Source organism: Esox lucius, chromosome 3, assembly GCF_011004845.1.
Source record: "Esox lucius isolate fEsoLuc1 chromosome 3, fEsoLuc1.pri, whole genome shotgun sequence".
NCBI classification, from domain to species: Eukaryota; Metazoa; Chordata; class Actinopteri; order Esociformes; family Esocidae; genus Esox; species Esox lucius.
The window spans coordinates 8,030,942-8,052,743 of record NC_047571.1 but is presented as its reverse complement, the minus strand read 5'-3'; the positions used below and the strand labels follow the sequence as shown (position 1 = coordinate 8,052,743).

Below are 21,802 nucleotides of genomic sequence, written 5' to 3'. Positions count from 1 at the left end.
CACCCTCCATGCATGAATCTGGAAGGATCCTGATCATGGCCAGGGACTGTACCGGTTTCCGTAGTGTCGTGGTAGTAACTTCCGCCTCACACGCGAAAGGTCCCCGGTTCGAGACTGGGGGGAAACACATTTCCCCCGCATGTGAAGAGAACGTGATGTCCAATATGGAACCTGGAAGGGTGGTTGGGAACGATCAGGATCCTTCCTGATGAATTGGCCAACTTGGTGAGACATAATCAAAATGGTGTGACCCGTGACAGAAGCAAACACAGCTTATTTTCTTATAAACGCTGTTGGGGAAAGATGTTATTTGAGATGGGCTACTAGATGGGCTCTGGAGAAGAGTCGACAAAATACGGACTTCTCCTTCAATCTGCAGATCTAAACTCCTTGCGAGAAGAAACTAACGTCCGTGGGTGTGGCCTAGTAGTTTTTAATGGCACAAATTTCAGGTGGCTTACGAAAGACATTTTGGGCACCTAAGGCAACGCAAAGCACATGGTACCTGGTCACTATTGCATGGGTGAAAAAGAAGTGTTTCCACCCGGTCTCGAACCGGGGACCTTTCGCGTGTGAGGCGAACGTGATAACCACTACACTACGGAAACTGGAAGGGTGCCTGAGGACGATCAGGATCCTTCCTGATCATTTGGTCAACTTGGTGAGACGTACTCAAAATGGTGTGACCCGTGACAGAAGCGAACGCCCTTTTCAAAACTTGTCTAATGTTACTCCACTTTTATCTGTATCACTCTGTCCCCCAATCCTGCGTGCTGCCTCCTTAGCGCAGTAGGTAGCGCGTCAGTCTCATAATCTGAAGGTCGTGAGTTCGATCCTCACAGGGGGCATGGCTTTTGAAGCGGTTTCTATAAGGCCTGACACGTTGAGTCGCCGTCCACACCACCATAAAGACAAGACTTCAAGAAAGCAGACACAGGGGATTCAGCACAACTTGCCAACAATTCATAAGCCTCAAGAATAGAAAGGCCAGAATTGACTTTGCCAAAAGTGTTTAGTGACAATGTGACAGAAGCAGCCAGATGAAGTGTGTAGTGACATATTGTCTGCTCAGATTCAGCCAAATTCAGCAAACTTGATTGGATGGCGCTTCACTTTACACATGGACAATGACCCAAAACATACTGCGAGAGCAAATGGAATATTCTGCAATGGCCGAGTCAATCACCTGATCTCAATCCGATGGAGCATGCTTTTCATTTGCTGAAGCCAAAACTTAAGGCAGATAGACCCACAAACAGAGGACAACTGAAGACAGCTGCAGTAAGGGCGTGGCAAAGCATAACAAAAGACCCAACTGTAAATAGTTCCCTAGTATCCAAAACAAGCTCTGCAGCCCTACGCTCTTGATTAGATTGCACTCTGTTGCCATTTGTTGTTCACAAAGCTCTGAAGGGCCAGCTGTGTGTTGATTTGTGACATTTTCACCGTTTCAATTCAGAAAAGGCACATTTTCTTATAAACGCTGTTGGGGAAAGATGTTATTTGAGACGGGCTACTAGCCGAGTAGTTTGTTATTATCCACGTCTTGCCGGCGATTTTCTCTTGTCCGGTGGTTTTCTAGTGTCCACTCCAAAGACATTGGGATAAAGACCTGGAGAAGAGTCGACTAAATACGGACTTCTCCTTCAAGGGATGGAGAAACAAAGGGGCAAATTCCAGTTTTTAGCCACTGGGTTGATTTCAACTGTTTACCCTAGGCACAAATTAGCAGCAAGACTGACATAAATGTGGCCCCATGCAATACAAAGCAAACTGCTGCATGGTCGGACGCTTTGTTAACACTCAGTAGCCGTGAGCCATATTTCTTTTCTCTGAGGTTAGTGTATCATTTGCGGAAAATGTGTTTCCGCCCGGTCTCGAACCGGGGACCTTTCGCGTGTTAGGCGAACGTGATAACCACTACACTACGGAAACCTGTACAGCCCTCAGCCCTGATCAGGATCCGTCCAAAATCATGCATGGTTTGGTCATATTCTAAATCGAGGATGTCATCTGGAGTTGTTGCAGATCTAAACTCCTTGCGAGAAGAAACTAGCGTCCGTGGGTGTGGCCTAGTAGTTTTTAATGGCACAAATTTCAGGTGGCTTACGAAAGACATTTTGGGCACCTAAGGCAACGCAAAGCACATGGTACCTGGTCACTATTGCATGGGGGAAAAAGAAGTGTTTCCGCCCGGTCTCGAACCGGGGACCTTTCGCGTATGAGGCGAACGTGATAACCACTACACTACGGAAACTGGAAGGGTGCCTGAGGACGATCAGGATCCTTCCTGATCATTTGGTCAACTTGGTGAGACGTACTCAAAATGGTGTGACCCGTGACAGAAGCGAACGCCCTTTTCAAAACTTATCTAATGTTACTCCACTTTTATCTGTATCACTCTGTCCCCCAATCCTGCGTGCTGCCTCCTTAGCGCAGTAGGTAGCGCGTCAGTCTCATAATCTGAAGGTCGTGAGTTCGATCCTCACAGGGGGCATGGCTTTTGAAGCGGTTTCTATAAGGCCTGACACGTTCAGTCGCCATCCACACCACCATAAAGACAAGACTTCAAGAAAGCAGACACAGGGGATTCAGCACAACTTGCCAACAATTCATAAGCCTCAAGAATAGAAAGGCCAGAATTGACTTTGCCAAAAGTGTTTAGTGACAATGTGACAGAAGCAGCCAGATGAAGTGTGTAGTGACATATTGTCTGCTCAGATTCAGCCAAATTCAGCAAACTTGATTGGATGGCGCTTCACTTTACACATGGACAATGACCCAAAACATACTGCGAGAGCAAATGGAATATTCTGCAATGGCCGAGTCAATCACCTGATCTCAATCCGATGGAGCATGCTTTTCATTTGCTGAAGCCAAAACTTAAGGCAGATAGACCCACAAACAGAGGACAACTGAAGACAGCTGCAGTAAGGGCGTGGCAAAGCATAACAAAAGACCCAACTGTAAATAGTTCCCTAGTATCCAAAACAAGCTCTGCAGCCCTACGCTCTTGATTAGATTGCACTCTGTTGCCATTTGTTGTTCACAAAGCTCTGAAGGGCCAGCTGTGTGTTGATTTGTGACATTTTCACCGTTTCAATTCAGAAAAGGCACATTTTCTTATAAACCCTGTTGGGGAAAGATGTTATTTGAGACGGGCTACTAGCCGAGTAGTTTGTTATTATCCACGTCTTGCCGGCGATTTTCTCTTGTCCGGTGGTTTTCTAGTGTCCACTCCAAAGACATTGGGATAAAGATCTGGAGAAGAGTCGACTAAATACGGACTTCTCCTTCAAGGGATGGAGAAACAAAGGGGCAAATTCCAGTTTTTAGCCACTGGGTTGAATTCAACTGTTTACCCTAGGCACAAATTAGCAGCAAGACTGACATAAATGTGGCCCCATGCAATACAAAGCAAACTGCTGCATGGTCGGACGCTTTGTTAACACTCAGTAGCCGTGAGCCATATTTCTTTTCTCTGAGGTTAGTGTATCATTTGCGGAAAATGTGTTTCCGCCCGGTCTCGAACCGGGGACCTTTCGCGTGTTAGGCGAACGTGATAACCACTACACTACGGAAACCTGTACAGCCCTCAGCCCTGATCAGGATCCGTCCAAAATCATGCATGGTTTGGTCATATTCTAAATCGAGGATGTCATCTGGAGTTGTTGCAGATCTAAACTCCTTGCGAGAAGAAACTAGCGTCCGTGGGTGTGGCCTAGTAGTTTTTAATGGCACAAATTTCAGGTGGCTTACGAAAGACATTTTGGGCACCTAAGGCAACGCAAAGCACATGGTACCTGGTCACTATTGCATGGGTGAAAAAGAAGTGTTTCCGCCCGGTCTCGAACCGGGGACCTTCTAAACTCCTTGCGAGAAGAAACTAGCGTCCGTGGGTGTGGCCTAGTAGTTTTTAATGGCACAAATTTCAGGTGGCTTACGAAAGACATTTTGGGCACCTAAGGCAACGCAAAGCACATGGTACCTGGTCACTATTGCATGGGTGAAAAAGAAGTGTTTCCGCCCGGTCTCGAACCGGGGACCTTTCGCGTGTGAGGCGAACGTGATAACCACTACACTACGGAAACTGGAAGGGTGCCTGAGGACGATCAGGATCCTTCCTGATCATTTGGTCAACTTGGTGAGACGTACTCAAAATGGTGTGACCCGTGACAGAAGCGAACGCCCTTTTCAAAACTTATCTAATGTTACTCCACTTTTATCTGTATCACTCTGTCCCCCAATCCTGCATGCTGCCTCCTTAGCGCAGTAGGTAGCGCGTCAGTCTCATAATCTGAAGGTCGTGAGTTCGATCCTCACAGGGGGCATGGCTTTTGAAGCGGTTTCTATAAGGCCTGACACGTTCAGTCGCCATCCACACCACCATAAAGACAAGACTTCAAGAAAGCAGACACAGGGGATTCAGCACAACTTGCCAACAATTCATAAGCCTCAAGAATAGAAAGGCCAGAATTGACTTTGCCAAAAGTGTTTAGTGACAATGTGACAGAAGCAGCCAGATGAAGTGTGTAGTGACATATTGTCTGCTCAGATTCAGCCAAATTCAGCAAACTTGATTGGATGGCGCTTCACTTTACACATGGACAATGACCCAAAACATACTGCGAGAGCAAATGGAATATTCTGCAATGGCCGAGTCAATCACCTGATCTCAATCCGATGGAGCATGCTTTTCATTTGCTGAAGCCAAAACTTAAGGCAGATAGACCCACAAACAGAGGACAACTGAAGACAGCTGCAGTAAGGGCGTGGCAAAGCATAACAAAAGACCCAACTGTAAATAGTTCCCTAGTATCCAAAACAAGCTCTGCAGCCCTACGCTCTTGATTAGATTGCACTCTGTTGCCATTTGTTGTTCACAAAGCTCTGAAGGGCCAGCTGTTTGTTGATTTGTGACATTTTCACCGTTTCAATTCAGAAAAGGCACATTTTCTTATAAACCCTGTTGGGGAAAGATGTTATTTGAGACGGGCTACTAGCCGAGTAGTTTGTTATTATCCACGTCTTGCCGGCGATTTTCTCTTGTCCGGTGGTTTTCTAGTGTCCACTCCAAAGACATTGGGATAAAGATCTGGAGAAGAGTCGACTAAATACGGACTTCTCCTTCAAGGGATGGAGAAACAAAGGGGCAAATTCCAGTTTTTAGCCACTGGGTTGAATTCAACTGTTTACCCTAGGCACAAATTAGCAGCAAGACTGACATAAATGTGGCCCCATGCAATACAAAGCAAACTGCTGCATGGTCGGACGCTTTGTTAACACTCAGTAGCCGTGAGCCATATTTCTTTTCTCTGAGGTTAGTGTATCATTTGCGGAAAATGTGTTTCCGCCCGGTCTCGAACCGGGGACCTTTCGCGTGTTAGGCGAACGTGATAACCACTACACTACGGAAACCGGTACAGCCCGCAGCCCTGATCAGGATCCGTCCAAAATCATGCATGGTTTGGTCATATTCTAAATCGAGGATGTCATCTGGAGTTGTTGCAGATCTAAACTCCTTGCGAGAAGAAACTAGCGTCCGTGGGTGTGGCCTAGTAGTTTTTAATGGCACAAATTTCAGGTGGCTTACGAAAGACATTTTGGGCACCTAAGGCAACGCAAAGCACATGGTACCTGGTCACTATTGCATGGGTGAAAAAGAAGTGTTTCCGCCCGGTCTCGAACCGGGGACCTTTCGCGTGTGAGGCGAACGTGATCTGCCCGGTCTCGAACCGGGGACCTTTCGCGTGTTAGGCGAACGTGATAACCACTACACTACGGAAACTGGAAGGGTGCCTGAGGACGATCAGGATCCTTCCTGATCATTTGGTCAACTTGGTGAGACGTACTCAAAATGGTGTGACCCGTGACAGAAGCGAACGCCCTTTTCAAAACTTATCTAATGTTACTCCACTTTTATCTGTATCACTCTGTCCCCCAATCCTGCATGCTGCCTCCTTAGCGCAGTAGGTAGCGCGTCAGTCTCATAATCTGAAGGTCGTGAGTTCGATCCTCACAGGGGGCATGGCTTTTGAAGCGGTTTCTATAAGGCCTGACACGTTCAGTCGCCATCCACACCACCATAAAGACAAGACTTCAAGAAAGCAGACACAGGGGATTCAGCACAACTTGCCAACAATTCATAAGCCTCAAGAATAGAAAGGCCAGAATTGACTTTGCCAAAAGTGTTTAGTGACAATGTGACAGAAGCAGCCAGATGAAGTGTGTAGTGACATATTGTCTGCTCAGATTCAGCCAAATTCAGCAAACTTGATTGGATGGCGCTTCACTTTACACATGGACAATGACCCAAAACATACTGCGAGAGCAAATGGAATATTCTGCAATGGCCGAGTCAATCACCTGATCTCAATCCGATGGAGCATGCTTTTCATTTGCTGAAGCCAAAACTTAAGGCAGATAGACCCACAAACAGAGGACAACTGAAGACAGCTGCAGTAAGGGCGTGGCAAAGCATAACAAAAGACCCAACTGTAAATAGTTCCCTAGTATCCAAAACAAGCTCTGCAGCCCTACGCTCTTGATTAGATTGCACTCTGTTGCCATTTGTTGTTCACAAAGCTCTGAAGGGCCAGCTGTGTGTTGATTTGTGACATTTTCACCGTTTCAATTCAGAAAAGGCACATTTTCTTATAAACGCTGTTGGGGAAAGATGTTATTTGAGACGGGCTACTAGCCGAGTAGTTTGTTATCATCCACGTCTTGCCGGCGATTTTCTCTTGTCCGGTGGTTTTCTAGTGTCCACTCCAAAGACATTGGGATAAAGATCTGGAGAAGAGTCGACTAAATACGGACTTCTCCTTCAAGGGATGGAGAAACAAAGGGGCAAATTCCAGTTTTTAGCCACTGGGTTGAATTCAACTGTTTACCCTAGGCACAAATTAGCAGCAAGACTGACATAAATGTGGCCCCATGCAATACAAAGCAAACTGCTGCATGGTCGGACGCTTTGTTAACACTCAGTAGCCGTGAGCCATATTTCTTTTCTCTGAGGTTAGTGTATCATTTGCGGAAAATGTGTTTCCGCCCGGTCTCGAACCGGGGACCTTTCGCGTGTTAGGCGAACGTGATAACCACTACACTACGGAAACCGGTACAGCCCTCAGCCCTGATCAGGATCCGTCCAAAATCATGCATGGTTTGGTCATATTCTAAATCGAGGATGTCATCTGGAGTTGTTGCAGATCTAAACTCCTTGCGAGAAGAAACTAGCGTCCGTGGGTGTGGCCTAGTAGTTTTTAATGGCACAAATTTCAGGTGGCTTACGAAAGACATTTTGGGCACCTAAGGCAACGCAAAGCACATGGTACCTGGTCACTATTGCATGGGTGAAAAAGAAGTGTTTCCGCCCGGTCTCGAACCGGGGACCTTTCGCGTGTGAGGCGAACGTGATACCTAAGGCAACGCAAAGCACATGGTACCTGGTCACTATTGCATGGGGGAAAAAGAAGTGTTTCCGCCCGGTCTCGAACCGGGGACCTTTCGCGTATGAGGCGAACGTGATAACCACTACACTACGGAAACTGGAAGGGTGCCTGAGGACGATCAGGATCCTTCCTGATCATTTGGTCAACTTGGTGAGACGTACTCAAAATGGTGTGACCCGTGACAGAAGCGAACGCCCTTTTCAAAACTTATCTAATGTTACTCCACTTTTATCTGTATCACTCTGTCCCCCAATCCTGCAATGCTGCCTCCTTAGCGCAGTAGGTAGCGCGTCAGTCTCATAATCTGAAGGTCGTGAGTTCGATCCTCACAGGGGGCATGGCTTTTGAAGCGGTTTCTATAAGGCCTGACACGTTCAGTCGCCATCCACACCACCATAAAGACAAGACTTCAAGAAAGCAGACACAGGGGATTCAGCACAACTTGCCAACAATTCATAAGCCTCAAGAATAGAAAGGCCAGAATTGACTTTGCCAAAAGTGTTTAGTGACAATGTGACAGAAGCAGCCAGATGAAGTGTGTAGTGACATATTGTCTGCTCAGATTCAGCCAAATTCAGCAAACTTGATTGGATGGCGCTTCACTTTACACATGGACAATGACCCAAAACATACTGCGAGAGCAAATGGAATATTCTGCAATGGCCGAGTCAATCACCTGATCTCAATCCGATGGAGCATGCTTTTCATTTGCTGAAGCCAAAACTTAAGGCAGATAGACCCACAAACAGAGGACAACTGAAGACAGCTGCAGTAAGGGCGTGGCAAAGCATAACAAAAGACCCAACTGTAAATAGTTCCCTAGTATCCAAAACAAGCTCTGCAGCCCTACGCTCTTGATTAGATTGCACTCTGTTGCCATTTGTTGTTCACAAAGCTCTGAAGGGCCAGCTGTGTGTTGATTTGTGACATTTTCACCGTTTCAATTCAGAAAAGGCACATTTTCTTATAAACCCTGTTGGGGAAAGATGTTATTTGAGACGGGCTACTAGCCGAGTAGTTTGTTATTATCCACGTCTTGCCGGCGATTTTCTCTTGTCCGGTGGTTTTCTAGTGTCCACTCCAAAGACATTGGGATAAAGATCTGGAGAAGAGTCGACTAAATACGGACTTCTCCTTCAAGGGATGGAGAAACAAAGGGGCAAATTCCAGTTTTTAGCCACTGGGTTGAATTCAACTGTTTACCCTAGGCACAAATTAGCAGCAAGACTGACATAAATGTGGCCCCATGCAATACAAAGCAAACTGCTGCATGGTCGGACGCTTTGTTAACACTCAGTAGCCGTGAGCCATATTTCTTTTCTCTGAGGTTAGTGTATCATTTGCGGAAAATGTGTTTCCGCCCGGTCTCGAACCGGGGACCTTTCGCGTGTTAGGCGAACGTGATAACCACTACACTACGGAAACCGGTACAGCCCTCAGCCCTGATCAGGATCCGTCCAAAATCATGCATGGTTTGGTCATATTCTAAATCGAGGATGTCATCTGGAGTTGTTGCAGATCTAAACTCCTTGCGAGAAGAAACTAACGTCCGTGGGTGTGGCCTAGTAGTTTTTAATGGCACAAATTTCAGGTGGCTTACGAAAGACATTTTGGGCACCTAAGGCAACGCAAAGCACATGGTACCTGGTCACTATTGCATGGGTGAAAAAGAAGTGTTTCCGCCCGGTCTCGAACCGGGGACCTTTCGCGTGTGAGGCGAACGTGATAACCACTACAACCGGGGCCCCTTTCGCGTGTGAGGCGAACGTGATAACCACTACACTACGGAAACTGGAAGGGTGCCTGAGGACGATCAGGATCCTTCCTGATCATTTGGTCAACTTGGTGAGACGTACTCAAAATGGTGTGACCCGTGACAGAAGCGAACGCCCTTTTCAAAACTTGTCTAATGTTACTCCACTTTTATCTGTATCACTCTGTCCCCCAATCCTGCGTGCTGCCTCCTTAGCGCAGTAGGTAGCGCGTCAGTCTCATAATCTGAAGGTCGTGAGTTCGATCCTCACAGGGGGCATGGCTTTTGAAGCGGTTTCTATAAGGCCTGACACGTTCAGTCGCCATCCACACCACCATAAAGACAAGACTTCAAGAAAGCAGACACAGGGGATTCAGCACAACTTGCCAACAATTCATAAGCCTCAAGAATAGAAAGGCCAGAATTGACTTTGCCAAAAGTGTTTAGTGACAATGTGACAGAAGCAGCCAGATGAAGTGTGTAGTGACATATTGTCTGCTCAGATTCAGCCAAATTCAGCAAACTTGATTGGATGGCGCTTCACTTTACACATGGACAATGACCCAAAACATACTGCGAGAGCAAATGGTATATTCTGCAATGGCCGAGTCAATCACCTGATCTCAATCCGATGGAGCATGCTTTTCATTTGCTGAAGCCAAAACTTAAGGCAGATAGACCCACAAACAGAGGACAACTGAAGACAGCTGCAGTAAGGGCGTGGCAAAGCATAACAAAAGACCCAACTGTAAATAGTTCCCTAGTATCCAAAACAAGCTCTGCAGCCCTACGCTCTTGATTAGATTGCACTCTGTTGCCATTTGTTGTTCACAAAGCTCTGAAGGGCCAGCTGTGTGTTGATTTGTGACATTTTCACCGTTTCAATTCAGAAAAGGCACATTTTCTTATAAACGCTGTTGGGGAAAGATGTTATTTGAGACGGGCTACTAGCCGAGTAGTTTGTTATCATCCACGTCTTGCCGGCGATTTTCTCTTGTCCGGTGGTTTTCTAGTGTCCACTCCAAAGACATTGGGATAAAGATCTGGAGAAGAGTCGACTAAATACGGACTTCTCCTTCAAGGGATGGAGAAACAAAGGGGCAAATTCCAGTTTTTAGCCACTGGGTTGAATTCAACTGTTTACCCTAGGCACAAATTAGCAGCAAGACTGACATAAATGTGGCCCCATGCAATACAAAGCAAACCGCTGCATGGTCGGACGCTTTGTTAACACTCAGTAGCCGTGAGCCATATTTCTTTTCTCTGAGGTTAGTGTATCATTTGCGGAAAATGTGTTTCCGCCCGGTCTCGAACCGGGGACCTTTCGCGTGTTAGGCGAACGTGATAACCACTACACTACGGAAACCGGTACAGCCCTCAGCCCTGATCAGGATCCGTCCAAAATCATGCATGGTTTGGTCATATTCTAAATCGAGGATGTCATCTGGAGTTGTTGCAGATCTAAACTCCTTGCGAGAAGAAACTAACGTCCGTGGGTGTGGCCTAGTAGTTTTTAATGGCACAAATTTCAGGTGGCTTACGAAAGACATTTTGGGCACCTAAGGCAACGCAAAGCACATGGTACCTGGTCACTATTGCATGGGGGAAAAAGAAGTGTTTCCGCCCGGTCTCGAACCGGGGACCTTTCGCGTGTGAGGCGAACGTGATAACCACTACACTACGGAAACTGGAAGGGTGCCTGAGGACGATCAGGATCCTTCCTGATCATTTGGTCAACTTGGTGAGACGTACTCAAAATGGTGTGACCCGTGACAGAAGCGAACGCCCTTTTCAAAACTTGTCTAATGTTACTCCACTTTTATCTGTATCACTCTGTCCCCCAATCCTGCGTGCTGCCTCCTTAGCGCAGTAGGTAGCGCGTCAGTCTCATAATCTGAAGGTCGTGAGTTCGATCCTCACAGGGGGCATGGCTTTTGAAGCGGTTTCTATAAGGCCTGACACGTTCAGTCGCCATCCACACCACCATAAAGACAAGACTTCAAGAAAGCAGACACAGGGGATTCAGCACAACTTGCCAACAATTCATAAGCCTCAAGAATAGAAAGGCCAGAATTGACTTTGCCAAAAGTGTTTAGTGACAATGTGACAGAAGCAGCCAGATGAAGTGTGTAGTGACATATTGTCTGCTCAGATTCAGCCAAATTCAGCAAACTTGATTGGATGGCGCTTCACTTTACACATGGACAATGACCCAAAACATACTGCGAGAGCAAATGGAATATTCTGCAATGGCCGAGTCAATCACCTGATCTCAATCCGATGGAGCATGCTTTTCATTTGCTGAAGCCAAAACTTAAGGCAGATAGACCCACAAACAGAGGACAACTGAAGACAGCTGCAGTAAGGGCGTGGCAAAGCATAACAAAAGACCCAACTGTAAATAGTTCCCTAGTATCCAAAACAAGCTCTGCAGCCCTACGCTCTTGATTAGATTGCACTCTGTTGCCATTTGTTGTTCACAAAGCTCTGAAGGGCCAGCTGTGTGTTGATTTGTGACATTTTCACCGTTTCAATTCAGAAAAGGCACATTTTCTTATAAACCCTGTTGGGGAAAGATGTTATTTGAGACGGGCTACTAGCCGAGTAGTTTGTTATTATCCACGTCTTGCCGGCGATTTTCTCTTGTCCGGTGGTTTTCTAGTGTCCACTCCAAAGACATTGGGATAAAGATCTGGAGAAGAGTCGACTAAATACGGACTTCTCCTTCAAGGGATGGAGAAACAAAGGGGCAAATTCCAGTTTTTAGCCACTGGGTTGAATTCAACTGTTTACCCTAGGCACAAATTAGCAGCAAGACTGACATAAATGTGGCCCCATGCAATACAAAGCAAACCGCTGCATGGTCGGACGCTTTGTTAACACTCAGTAGCCGTGAGCCATATTTCTTTTCTCTGAGGTTAGTGTATCATTTGCGGAAAATGTGTTTCCGCCCGGTCTCGAACCGGGGACCTTTCGCGTGTGAGGCGAACGTGATAACCACTACACTACGGAAACCGGTACAGCCCTCAGCCCTGATCAGGATCCGTCCAAAATCATGCATGGTTTGGTCATATTCTAAATCGAGGATGTCATCTGGAGTTGTTGCAGATCTAAACTCCTTGCGAGAAGAAACTAGCGTCCGTGGGTGTGGCCTAGTAGTTTTTAATGGCACAAATTTCAGGTGGCTTACGAAAGACATTTTGGGCACCTAAGGCAACGCAAAGCACATGGTACCTGGTCACTATTGCATGGGTGAAAAAGAAGTGTTTCCGCCCGGTCTCGAACCGGGGACCTTTCGCGTGTGGCGTCTCGAATCCGGGGACCTTTCGCGTGTGAGGCGAACGTGATAACCACTACACTACGGAAACTGGAAGGGTGCCTGAGGACGATCAGGATCCTTCCTGATCATTTGGTCAACTTGGTGAGACGTACTCAAAATGGTGTGACCCGTGACAGAAGCGAACGCCCTTTTCAAAACTTATCTAATGTTACTCCACTTTTATCTGTATCACTCTGTCCCCCAATCCTGCAATCTGCCTCCTTAGCGCAGTAGGTAGCGCGTCAGTCTCATAATCTGAAGGTCGTGAGTTCGATCCTCACAGGGGGCATGGCTTTTGAAGCGGTTTCTATAAGGCCTGACACGTTCAGTCGCCATCCACACCACCATAAAGACAAGACTTCAAGAAAGCAGACACAGGGGATTCAGCACAACTTGCCAACAATTCATAAGCCTCAAGAATAGAAAGGCCAGAATTGACTTTGCCAAAAGTGTTTAGTGACAATGTGACAGAAGCAGCCAGATGAAGTGTGTAGTGACATATTGTCTGCTCAGATTCAGCCAAATTCAGCAAACTTGATTGGATGGCGCTTCACTTTACACATGGACAATGACCCAAAACATACTGCGAGAGCAAATGGAATATTCTGCAATGGCCGAGTCAATCACCTGATCTCAATCCGATGGAGCATGCTTTTCATTTGCTGAAGCCAAAACTTAAGGCAGATAGACCCACAAACAGAGGACAACTGAAGACAGCTGCAGTAAGGGCGTGGCAAAGCATAACAAAAGACCCAACTGTAAATAGTTCCCTAGTATCCAAAACAAGCTCTGCAGCCCTACGCTCTTGATTAGATTGCACTCTGTTGCCATTTGTTGTTCACAAAGCTCTGAAGGGCCAGCTGTGTGTTGATTTGTGACATTTTCACCGTTTCAATTCAGAAAAGGCACATTTTCTTATAAACCCTGTTGGGGAAAGATGTTATTTGAGACGGGCTACTAGCCGAGTAGTTTGTTATTATCCACGTCTTGCCGGCGATTTTCTCTTGTCCGGTGGTTTTCTAGTGTCCACTCCAAAGACATTGGGATAAAGATCTGGAGAAGAGTCGACTAAATACGGACTTCTCCTTCAAGGGATGGAGAAACAAAGGGGCAAATTCCAGTTTTTAGCCACTGGGTTGAATTCAACTGTTTACCCTAGGCACAAATTAGCAGCAAGACTGACATAAATGTGGCCCCATGCAATACAAAGCAAACTGCTGCATGGTCGGACGCTTTGTTAACACTCAGTAGCCGTGAGCCATATTTCTTTTCTCTGAGGTTAGTGTATCATTTGCGGAAAATGTGTTTCCGCCCGGTCTCGAACCGGGGACCTTTCGCGTGTGAGGCGAACGTGATAACCACTACACTACGGAAACCGGTACAGCCCTCAGCCCTGATCAGGATCCGTCCAAAATCATGCATGGTTTGGTCATATTCTAAATCGAGGATGTCATCTGGAGTTGTTGCAGATCTAAACTCCTTGCGAGAAGAAACTAACGTCCGTGGGTGTGGCCTAGTAGTTTTTAATGGCACAAATTTCAGGTGGCTTACGAAAGACATTTTGGGCACCTAAGGCAACGCAAAGCACATGGTACCTGGTCACTATTGCATGGGTGAAAAAGAAGTGTTTCCGCCCGGTCTCGAACCGGGGACCTTTCGCGTGTGAGGCGAACGTGATAACCACTACACTACGGAAACTGGAAGGGTGCCTGAGGACGATCAGGATCCTTCCTGATCATTTGGTCAACTTGGTGAGACGTACTCAAAATGGTGTGACCCGTGACAGAAGCGAACGCCCTTTTCAAAACTTGTCTAATGTTACTCCACTTTTATCTGTATCACTCTGTCCCCCAATCCCTCGTGCTGCCTCCTTAGCGCAGTAGGTAGCGCGTCAGTCTTATAATCTGAAGGTCGTGAGTTCGATCCTCACAGGGGGCATGGCTTTTGAAGCGGTTTCTATAAGGCCTGACACGTTCAGTCGCCATCCACACCACCATAAAGACAAGACTTCAAGAAAGCAGACACAGGGGATTCAGCACAACTTGCCAACAATTCATAAGCCTCAAGAATAGAAAGGCCAGAATTGACTTTGCCAAAAGTGTTTAGTGACAATGTGACAGAAGCAGCCAGATGAAGTGTGTAGTGACATATTGTCTGCTCAGATTCAGCCAAATTCAGCAAACTTGATTGGATGGCGCTTCACTTTACACATGGACAATGACCCAAAACATACTGCGAGAGCAAATGGTATATTCTGCAATGGCCGAGTCAATCACCTGATCTCAATCCGATGGAGCATGCTTTTCATTTGCTGAAGCCAAAACTTAAGGCAGATAGACCCACAAACAGAGGACAACTGAAGACAGCTGCAGTAAGGGCGTGGCAAAGCATAACAAAAGACCCAACTGTAAATAGTTCCCTAGTATCCAAAACAAGCTCTGCAGCCCTACGCTCTTGATTAGATTGCACTCTGTTGCCATTTGTTGTTCACAAAGCTCTGAAGGGCCAGCTGTGTGTTGATTTGTGACATTTTCACCGTTTCAATTCAGAAAAGGCACATTTTCTTATAAACGCTGTTGGGGAAAGATGTTATTTGAGACGGGCTACTAGCCGAGTAGTTTGTTATCATCCACGTCTTGCCGGCGATTTTCTCTTGTCCGGTGGTTTTCTAGTGTCCACTCCAAAGACATTGGGATAAAGATCTGGAGAAGAGTCGACTAAATACGGACTTCTCCTTCAAGGGATGGAGAAACAAAGGGGCAAATTCCAGTTTTTAGCCACTGGGTTGAATTCAACTGTTTACCCTAGGCACAAATTAGCAGCAAGACTGACATAAATGTGGCCCCATGCAATACAAAGCAAACCGCTGCATGGTCGGACGCTTTGTTAACACTCAGTAGCCGTGAGCCATATTTCTTTTCTCTGAGGTTAGTGTATCATTTGCGGAAAATGTGTTTCCGCCCGGTCTCGAACCGGGGACCTTTCGCGTGTTAGGCGAACGTGATAACCACTACACTACGGAAACCGGTACAGCCTTCAGCCCTGATCAGGATCCGTCCAAAATCATGCATGGTTTGGTCATATTCTAAATCGAGGATGTCATCTGGAGTTGTTGCAGATCTAAACTCCTTGCGAGAAGAAACTAGCGTCCGTGGGTGTGGCCTAGTAGTTTTTAATGGCACAAATTTCAGGTGGCTTACGAAAGACATTTTGGGCACCTAAGGCAACGCAAAGCACATGGTACCTGGTCACTATTGCATGGGTGAAAAAGAAGTGTTTCCGCCCGGTCTCGAACCGGGGACCTTTCGCGTGTGAGGCGAACGTGATAACCACTACACTACGGAAACTGGAAGGGTGCCTGAGGACGATCAGGATCCTTCCTGATCATTTGGTCAACTTGGTGAGACGTACTCAAAATGGTGTGACCCGTGACAGAAGCGAACGCCCTTTTCAAAACTTGTCTAATGTTACTCCACTTTTATCTGTATCACTCTGTCCCCCAATCCTGCGTGCTGCCTCCTTAGCGCAGTAGGTAGCGCGTCAGTCTCATAATCTGAAGGTCGTGAGTTCGATCCTCACAGGGGGCATGGCTTTTGAAGCGGTTTCTATAAGGCCTGACACGTTCAGTCGCCATCCACACCACCATAAAGACAAGACTTCAAGAAAGCAGACACAGGGGATTCAGCACAACTTGCCAACAATTCATAAGCCTCAAGAATAGAAAGGCCAGAATTGACTTTGCCAAAAGTGTTTAGTGACAGAAGCAGCCAGATGAAGTGTGTAGTGACATATTGTCTGCTCAGATTCAGCCAAATTCAGCTAACTTGATTGGATGGCGCTTCACTTTACACATGGACAATGACCCAAAACATACTGCGAGAGCAAATGGTATATTCTGCAATGGCCGAGTCAATCACCTGATCTCAATCCGATGGAGCATGCTTTTCATTTGCTGAAGCCAAAACTTAAGGCAGATAGACCCACAAACAGAGGACAACTGAAGACAGCTGCAGTAAGGGCGTGGCAAAGCATAACAAAAGACCCAACTGTAAATAGTTCCCTAGTATCCAAAACAAGCTCTGCAGCCCTACGCTCTTGATTAGATTGCACTCTGTTGCCATTTGTTGTTCACAAAGCTCTGAAGGGCCAGCTGTGTGTTGATTTGTGACATTTTCACCGTTTCAATTCAGAAAAGGCACATTTTCTTATAAACGCTGTTGGGGAAAGATGTTATTTGAGACGGGCTACTAGCCGAGTAGTTTGTTATTATCCACGTCTTGCCGGCGATTTTCTCTTGTCCGGTGGTTTTCTAGTGTCCACTCCAAAGACATTGGGATAAAGATCTGGAGAAGAGTCGACTAAATACGGACTTCTCCTTCAAGGGATGGAGAAACAAAGGGGCAAATTCCAGTTTTTAGCCACTGGGTTGAATTCAACTGTTTACCCTAGGCACAAATTAGCAGCAAGACTGACATAAATGTGGCCCCATGCAATACAAAGCAAACTGCTGCATGGTCGGACGCTTTGTTAACACTCAGTAGCCGTGAGCCATATTTCTTTTCTCTGAGGTTAGTGTATCATTTGCGGAAAATGTGTTTCCGCCCGGTCTCGAACCGGGGACCTTTCGCGTGTTAGGCGAACGTGATAACCACTACACTACGGAAACCGGTACAGCCCTCAGCCCTGATCAGGATCCGTCCAAAATCATGCATGGTTTGGTCATATTCTAAATCGAGGATGTCATCTGGAGTTGTTGCAGATCTAAACTCCTTGCGAGAAGAAACTAGCGTCCGTGGGTGTGGCCTAGTAGTTTTTAATGGCACAAATTTCAGGTGGCTTACGAAAGACATTTTGGGCACCTAAGGCAACGCAAAGCACATGGTACCTGGTCACTATTGCATGGGTGAAAAAGAAGTGTTTCCGCCCGGTCTCGAACCGGGGACCTTTCGCGTGTGAGGCGAACGTGATAACCACTACACTACGGAAACTGGAAGGGTGCCTGAGGACGATCAGGATCCTTCCTGATCATTTGGTCAACTTGGTGAGACGTACTCAAAATGGTGTGACCCGTGACAGAAGCGAACGCCCTTTTCAAAACTTGTCTAATGTTACTCCACTTTTATCTGTATCACTCTGTCCCCCAATCCCGCGTGCTGCCTCCTTAGCGCAGTAGGTAGCGTGTCAGTCTCATAATCTGAAGGTCGTGAGTTCGATCCTCACAGGGGGCATGGCTTTTGAAGCGGTTTCTATAAGGCCTGACACGTTCAGTCGCCATCCACACCACCATAAAGACAAGACTTCAAGAAAGCAGACACAGGGGATTCAGCACAACTTGCCAACAATTCATAAGCCTCAAGAATAGAAAGGCCAGAATTGACTTTGCCAAAAGTGTTTAGTGACAATGTGACAGAAGCAGCCAGATGAAGTGTGTAGTGACATATTGTCTGCTCAGATTCAGCCAAATTCAGCAAACTTGATTGGATGGCGCTTCACTTTACACATGGACAATGACCCAAAACATACTGCGAGAGCAAATGGTATATTCTGCAATGGCCGAGTCAATCACCTGATCTCAATCCGATGGAGCATGCTTTTCATTTGCTGAAGCCAAAACTTAAGGCAGATAGACCCACAAACAGAGGACAACTGAAGACAGCTGCAGTAAGGGCGTGGCAAAGCATAACAAAAGACCCAACTGTAAATAGTTCCCTAGTATCCAAAACAAGCTCTGCAGCCCTACGCTCTTGATTAGATTGCACTCTGTTGCCATTTGTTGTTCACAAAGCTCTGAAGGGCCAGCTGTGTGTTGATTTGTGACATTTTCACCGTTTCAATTCAGAAAAGGCACATTTTCTTATAAACGCTGTTGGGGAAAGATGTTATTTGAGACGGGCTACTAGCCGAGTAGTTTGTTATTATCCACGTCTTGCCGGCGATTTTCTCTTGTCCGGTGGTTTTCTAGTGTCCACTCCAAAGACATTGCGGTCCGATCTCTTCTGGAGTTGTTGCAGATCTGGTTAACGCTTAGGGTTGCCACTCTTCCCTTAAAATCTGCCCCTGATTGGGTAATACTCGCTTGCTGCCATCGTTCACGGCCAATCAGAGTCAGAGGAGGGTGGGTCTCTTGGCAGAGAGTCGACTAAAAGAATGGTAGAGGCTTCTTAAGATACCCCCCCGCGTCCAGCGCTGAAACGAAAGCGGATGAAAAAGTACAGACGAGAGTGGAATCAAATACTTGGCTGGAAAGTGTCAGCGGAAATTAGTATCAAGCCAATTGCACATTTTTTCGGCGAGGGTTCTCTGTTGCGCACGCTGGCTTGTCAGATGCCTCGAGAGAGCAACATCCGCAATGCTAGAGGTCAGAAATCAAAGCACCGTCTCAACATTTCTTCATACCTCAATCATCTCCTGAGGCAGATAGTGTAATGACAGTTTTTTAATCAACTCAATAATTTTCTGATTGATTACATTATATTTCACAGGCTGCCTATTTATTAAGAAATAATGTAAAATAAAATGAACCCAGGTATAAGGTGTACAGTCAGAAACATAAGTATTACTTTAATAAGAGATTAGAGATATATATTTAATAATAGGGTAACACTTTACAATAAGGTTCATTTATTAAACATTAGTTATTGTATTAACTAATATGAACTAGCAATGAGCAATACATTTGTTACAGTATGTATTAATCATTGTTAATGTAAGTTAATATAAATAAAGCTGTTCATTGTTTGTTCATGTTAGTTCACAGTGCATTAACTAATATTAACAAGATTTTAATAAAGTATTAGTAAATGTGGAAATGTACATTAACAAAGATGAACACATGATATATAAATGCAGTCCATTATTAGTTAATGTTAATTAATGTAGTTAACTAATGAACCTTATTGTAAAGTGTTACCAATAATATAAATATAGTGCGTATGTGAAGCAAATAAACAACTTAACTAATTTAAACGATTGCATCCTTCAAGAGGCTACAGTAGAATTAACAATAGACTATATAAAATAGATTAACTTACCAATAATAATAATAAAAAAATTGTGTGTTTTACATGAATTTAGAAATGTTTGTAGATCGGTTATTTATTATGTGGTTTCACTGTTTGGATGGTGTTACTGTCTGCAAACAATGACAAATATTTTATCCAAAATCTGTGTTCATGTCACCTTATACAATTACTCAAGTATATAGAGAGACTAAGTGCATCTGTTCACACTGATTTCAATAGCTGATATCTTTTTATAATACCCATGTATCAATCTTTGTATTTTTTATGAAAGCATGTTTTAAGTGACACGATTTACCACCGATTGACCACGTCATCAGACCTGTGGTCATCATGGCCCCGAGGGCGGCCCCGATTGTGAGATCGGTTATTTATTTAAAAACATTTATATACTTTTTAACCACAATTGTTCGTCTTGTGCTGGTCTGCGACACGCCAGGTATTACGTCATCATGTTGGAAACGTGTTTTTTTTTCCACTGAAGTAAGAAAGACATGAATATCTTGGATGGCATTGCGGTGAGTAAATTATCAGGACATTTTTATTTAGAGGTGAACTAATCCTTTAAGAGCAGGCGCGCTTGTTCCATGGCAGATTGCTGTTATAACAATTGCTATGCCAAGCATTACCAAGAGAGGTTCACAGCCGAGGAGACAGACGTTCTCTCAGGGCCGTAAAAGACAGAGACGTGACATTGAGGATGGGACAAAACTGCTGCATCCGTGTAGATGAGAGAAGCAAAGTATATGCGCGTTGTGCCACTACATTTCGTTAAAGCATGCATGCTTTAAAATAGCATCTGAATAACACAAATTGTTTAATGGAACTACAAAATAGCACCAGGGAATGTTTGCGCCGGAACACGCCTTCTTTTTTGCTGAACAACCCCCAGAAGTGCAAGTTTATTCACTAATTTACTGACATGCGTCTGTGGAGGGAAACAAAGTCAATTGCGCTGGTTGCAAGATAGGGCCCTTAGAAGTAATCATTTTTATCACCAGAAAACAAAATTATCAAAATCAACATTGAGCTGGTAACTTCTGGTTGATTTGACACAAAATGACCCCAAACCGTTTGTGTTTTTACTAATCTATGTAAATGAAGGATGTTGAAATGTATATACCATGCAAAGTATCAAACAGACGTAGGCTCCTGAAAGAGCGTTTTCCATGGCGCCCTGTGAGGTTCAATTGACGGGCAAGGTCATTTGTCATCAAAAATGCCATGGTTCTACGGACACACTCATCAAGGCTCCTCCCTCCAATGTCCCCAAGGACTGAGACCTGAAGTTGAGATGGAAAGAAATATAGAAGAAACAAAATTACAAATGTAGTGGTAACAGTTCATTATGGGAAACAGAGTGGGTTAACTTAACCTATACAGAACCACCCTCTGCATCTACAACTCTTTGGTTAAGTCGGGAATATGGCAAAAATGTATCACAATGTTTTCAGGCAGGATCACGATCCACAATTTTTTTAATAGTGTTTAAGATTTCTTTGCAATTTACAGAGCAGTTCAGCAAAAATAAATCTGCATTTATTTTCTCCTTTTTAGGAACAAGTGAAGAGTGAGCTTGTTATAATTGTACTAAAATGAGGGCCAGTCATTATGCGTATGTGTAATAGTTAATTCCCTTTTGTTATTTAGTCAGGCAGTAAGTCAATCGCCTATTGTTAGGACCCAACAGTGCTAAGGACCCTGATGCTGAGGCGATTACGGCCCTGTCCCAAATGGCACACTCCGGACTTGTGGACTTCCTCAGAGTCCACACTTTGTTGACGTCATGTAGTGCAGTCATGTAGTGTAGGGCCCTCGGCGCGAGTCCACAAGGGTGCATTAAGAGGTATTTTTGGGACAGACTCGATCGTCACGCCGGAAATAAGTCTGGGTGTTCTTTGACAAGATAAATATATATTTTTTTATCTTTCTTATCTCCATCTACACAGCCTGGTTTTACAGTTCTATATTTTAATAGTGTGCTACGTTTATATGACTCAGTAAAACATTCAGTTTTATTTATTTAATGAGTCTTAATGCAATCGGTTGTGCTATTGTTTTGTTTGAGACATCAACCACTGGTTGATGACCATAATGTTTGTACAAACTGTAAACAACTGGTAAAATATACACCTAAGTCATAAAAAACGTAATCTTTTCTTCTCAGCCATGTTAACAATTGCCCGTAAGCGAAATCTCCTCCCATTTGTTGTCTGTTTGGCCTTTTGCAAGGGATCCTGGGTTGGTAAAGTGCGTGGAG

The 21,802-nt window shown here is 45.2% G+C and overlaps 32 non-coding genes across 32 annotated transcripts; 11 read left to right on the top strand and 21 right to left on the bottom strand.

The window, feature by feature from the left end:
• Positions 1-535: 535 nt before the first annotated feature.
• Positions 536-608, bottom strand: trnav-cac. The gene has a single exon. It is a non-coding gene; the product is annotated as a tRNA-Val (tRNA).
• A 167-nt stretch (positions 609-775) lies between these two features.
• trnam-cau lies at positions 776-848 on the top strand. Its single transcript has one exon. It is a non-coding gene; the product is annotated as a tRNA-Met (tRNA).
• A 1,014-nt stretch (positions 849-1,862) lies between these two features.
• On the bottom strand, positions 1,863-1,935 carry trnav-aac. The gene has a single exon. It is a non-coding gene; the product is annotated as a tRNA-Val (tRNA).
• Positions 1,936-2,184: 249 nt separating this feature from the next.
• On the bottom strand, positions 2,185-2,257 carry trnam-cau. Its single transcript has one exon. It is a non-coding gene; the product is annotated as a tRNA-Met (tRNA).
• A 167-nt stretch (positions 2,258-2,424) lies between these two features.
• trnam-cau lies at positions 2,425-2,497 on the top strand. The gene has a single exon. It is a non-coding gene; the product is annotated as a tRNA-Met (tRNA).
• A 1,014-nt stretch (positions 2,498-3,511) lies between these two features.
• On the bottom strand, positions 3,512-3,584 carry trnav-aac. Its single transcript has one exon. It is a non-coding gene; the product is annotated as a tRNA-Val (tRNA).
• Positions 3,585-4,018: 434 nt separating this feature from the next.
• On the bottom strand, positions 4,019-4,091 carry trnav-cac. The gene has a single exon. It is a non-coding gene; the product is annotated as a tRNA-Val (tRNA).
• A 167-nt stretch (positions 4,092-4,258) lies between these two features.
• Positions 4,259-4,331, top strand: trnam-cau. The gene has a single exon. It is a non-coding gene; the product is annotated as a tRNA-Met (tRNA).
• Positions 4,332-5,345: 1,014 nt separating this feature from the next.
• Positions 5,346-5,418, bottom strand: trnav-aac. The gene has a single exon. It is a non-coding gene; the product is annotated as a tRNA-Val (tRNA).
• Positions 5,419-5,667: 249 nt separating this feature from the next.
• On the bottom strand, positions 5,668-5,788 carry trnav-aac. Its single transcript has 2 exons — positions 5,752-5,788; positions 5,668-5,703 (listed from the first exon to the last, which is right to left on the bottom strand). It is a non-coding gene; the product is annotated as a tRNA-Val (tRNA).
• A 167-nt stretch (positions 5,789-5,955) lies between these two features.
• Positions 5,956-6,028, top strand: trnam-cau. Its single transcript has one exon. It is a non-coding gene; the product is annotated as a tRNA-Met (tRNA).
• A 1,014-nt stretch (positions 6,029-7,042) lies between these two features.
• On the bottom strand, positions 7,043-7,115 carry trnav-aac. Its single transcript has one exon. It is a non-coding gene; the product is annotated as a tRNA-Val (tRNA).
• A 360-nt stretch (positions 7,116-7,475) lies between these two features.
• Positions 7,476-7,548, bottom strand: trnav-cac. The gene has a single exon. It is a non-coding gene; the product is annotated as a tRNA-Met (tRNA).
• A 168-nt stretch (positions 7,549-7,716) lies between these two features.
• On the top strand, positions 7,717-7,789 carry trnam-cau. The gene has a single exon. It is a non-coding gene; the product is annotated as a tRNA-Met (tRNA).
• A 1,014-nt stretch (positions 7,790-8,803) lies between these two features.
• Positions 8,804-8,876, bottom strand: trnav-aac. The gene has a single exon. It is a non-coding gene; the product is annotated as a tRNA-Val (tRNA).
• Positions 8,877-9,125: 249 nt separating this feature from the next.
• Positions 9,126-9,243, bottom strand: trnav-cac. The gene is made up of 2 exons: positions 9,207-9,243; positions 9,126-9,161 (listed from the first exon to the last, which is right to left on the bottom strand). It is a non-coding gene; the product is annotated as a tRNA-Val (tRNA).
• A 167-nt stretch (positions 9,244-9,410) lies between these two features.
• Positions 9,411-9,483, top strand: trnam-cau. The gene has a single exon. It is a non-coding gene; the product is annotated as a tRNA-Met (tRNA).
• Positions 9,484-10,497: 1,014 nt separating this feature from the next.
• On the bottom strand, positions 10,498-10,570 carry trnav-aac. The gene has a single exon. It is a non-coding gene; the product is annotated as a tRNA-Val (tRNA).
• A 249-nt stretch (positions 10,571-10,819) lies between these two features.
• On the bottom strand, positions 10,820-10,892 carry trnav-cac. Its single transcript has one exon. It is a non-coding gene; the product is annotated as a tRNA-Val (tRNA).
• Positions 10,893-11,059: 167 nt separating this feature from the next.
• On the top strand, positions 11,060-11,132 carry trnam-cau. Its single transcript has one exon. It is a non-coding gene; the product is annotated as a tRNA-Met (tRNA).
• Positions 11,133-12,146: 1,014 nt separating this feature from the next.
• On the bottom strand, positions 12,147-12,219 carry trnav-aac. The gene has a single exon. It is a non-coding gene; the product is annotated as a tRNA-Val (tRNA).
• Positions 12,220-12,468: 249 nt separating this feature from the next.
• trnav-cac lies at positions 12,469-12,572 on the bottom strand. The gene is made up of 2 exons: positions 12,536-12,572; positions 12,469-12,504 (listed from the first exon to the last, which is right to left on the bottom strand). It is a non-coding gene; the product is annotated as a tRNA-Val (tRNA).
• A 167-nt stretch (positions 12,573-12,739) lies between these two features.
• trnam-cau lies at positions 12,740-12,812 on the top strand. The gene has a single exon. It is a non-coding gene; the product is annotated as a tRNA-Met (tRNA).
• A 1,014-nt stretch (positions 12,813-13,826) lies between these two features.
• On the bottom strand, positions 13,827-13,899 carry trnav-aac. The gene has a single exon. It is a non-coding gene; the product is annotated as a tRNA-Val (tRNA).
• A 249-nt stretch (positions 13,900-14,148) lies between these two features.
• On the bottom strand, positions 14,149-14,221 carry trnav-cac. The gene has a single exon. It is a non-coding gene; the product is annotated as a tRNA-Val (tRNA).
• Positions 14,222-14,388: 167 nt separating this feature from the next.
• Positions 14,389-14,461, top strand: trnak-cuu. Its single transcript has one exon. It is a non-coding gene; the product is annotated as a tRNA-Ile (tRNA).
• A 1,014-nt stretch (positions 14,462-15,475) lies between these two features.
• trnav-aac lies at positions 15,476-15,548 on the bottom strand. Its single transcript has one exon. It is a non-coding gene; the product is annotated as a tRNA-Val (tRNA).
• Positions 15,549-15,797: 249 nt separating this feature from the next.
• trnav-cac lies at positions 15,798-15,870 on the bottom strand. The gene has a single exon. It is a non-coding gene; the product is annotated as a tRNA-Val (tRNA).
• A 167-nt stretch (positions 15,871-16,037) lies between these two features.
• trnam-cau lies at positions 16,038-16,110 on the top strand. The gene has a single exon. It is a non-coding gene; the product is annotated as a tRNA-Met (tRNA).
• A 1,006-nt stretch (positions 16,111-17,116) lies between these two features.
• On the bottom strand, positions 17,117-17,189 carry trnav-aac. Its single transcript has one exon. It is a non-coding gene; the product is annotated as a tRNA-Val (tRNA).
• A 249-nt stretch (positions 17,190-17,438) lies between these two features.
• trnav-cac lies at positions 17,439-17,511 on the bottom strand. The gene has a single exon. It is a non-coding gene; the product is annotated as a tRNA-Val (tRNA).
• Positions 17,512-17,678: 167 nt separating this feature from the next.
• trnam-cau lies at positions 17,679-17,751 on the top strand. Its single transcript has one exon. It is a non-coding gene; the product is annotated as a tRNA-Met (tRNA).
• The last annotated feature ends 4,051 nt before the right edge of the window (positions 17,752-21,802 follow it).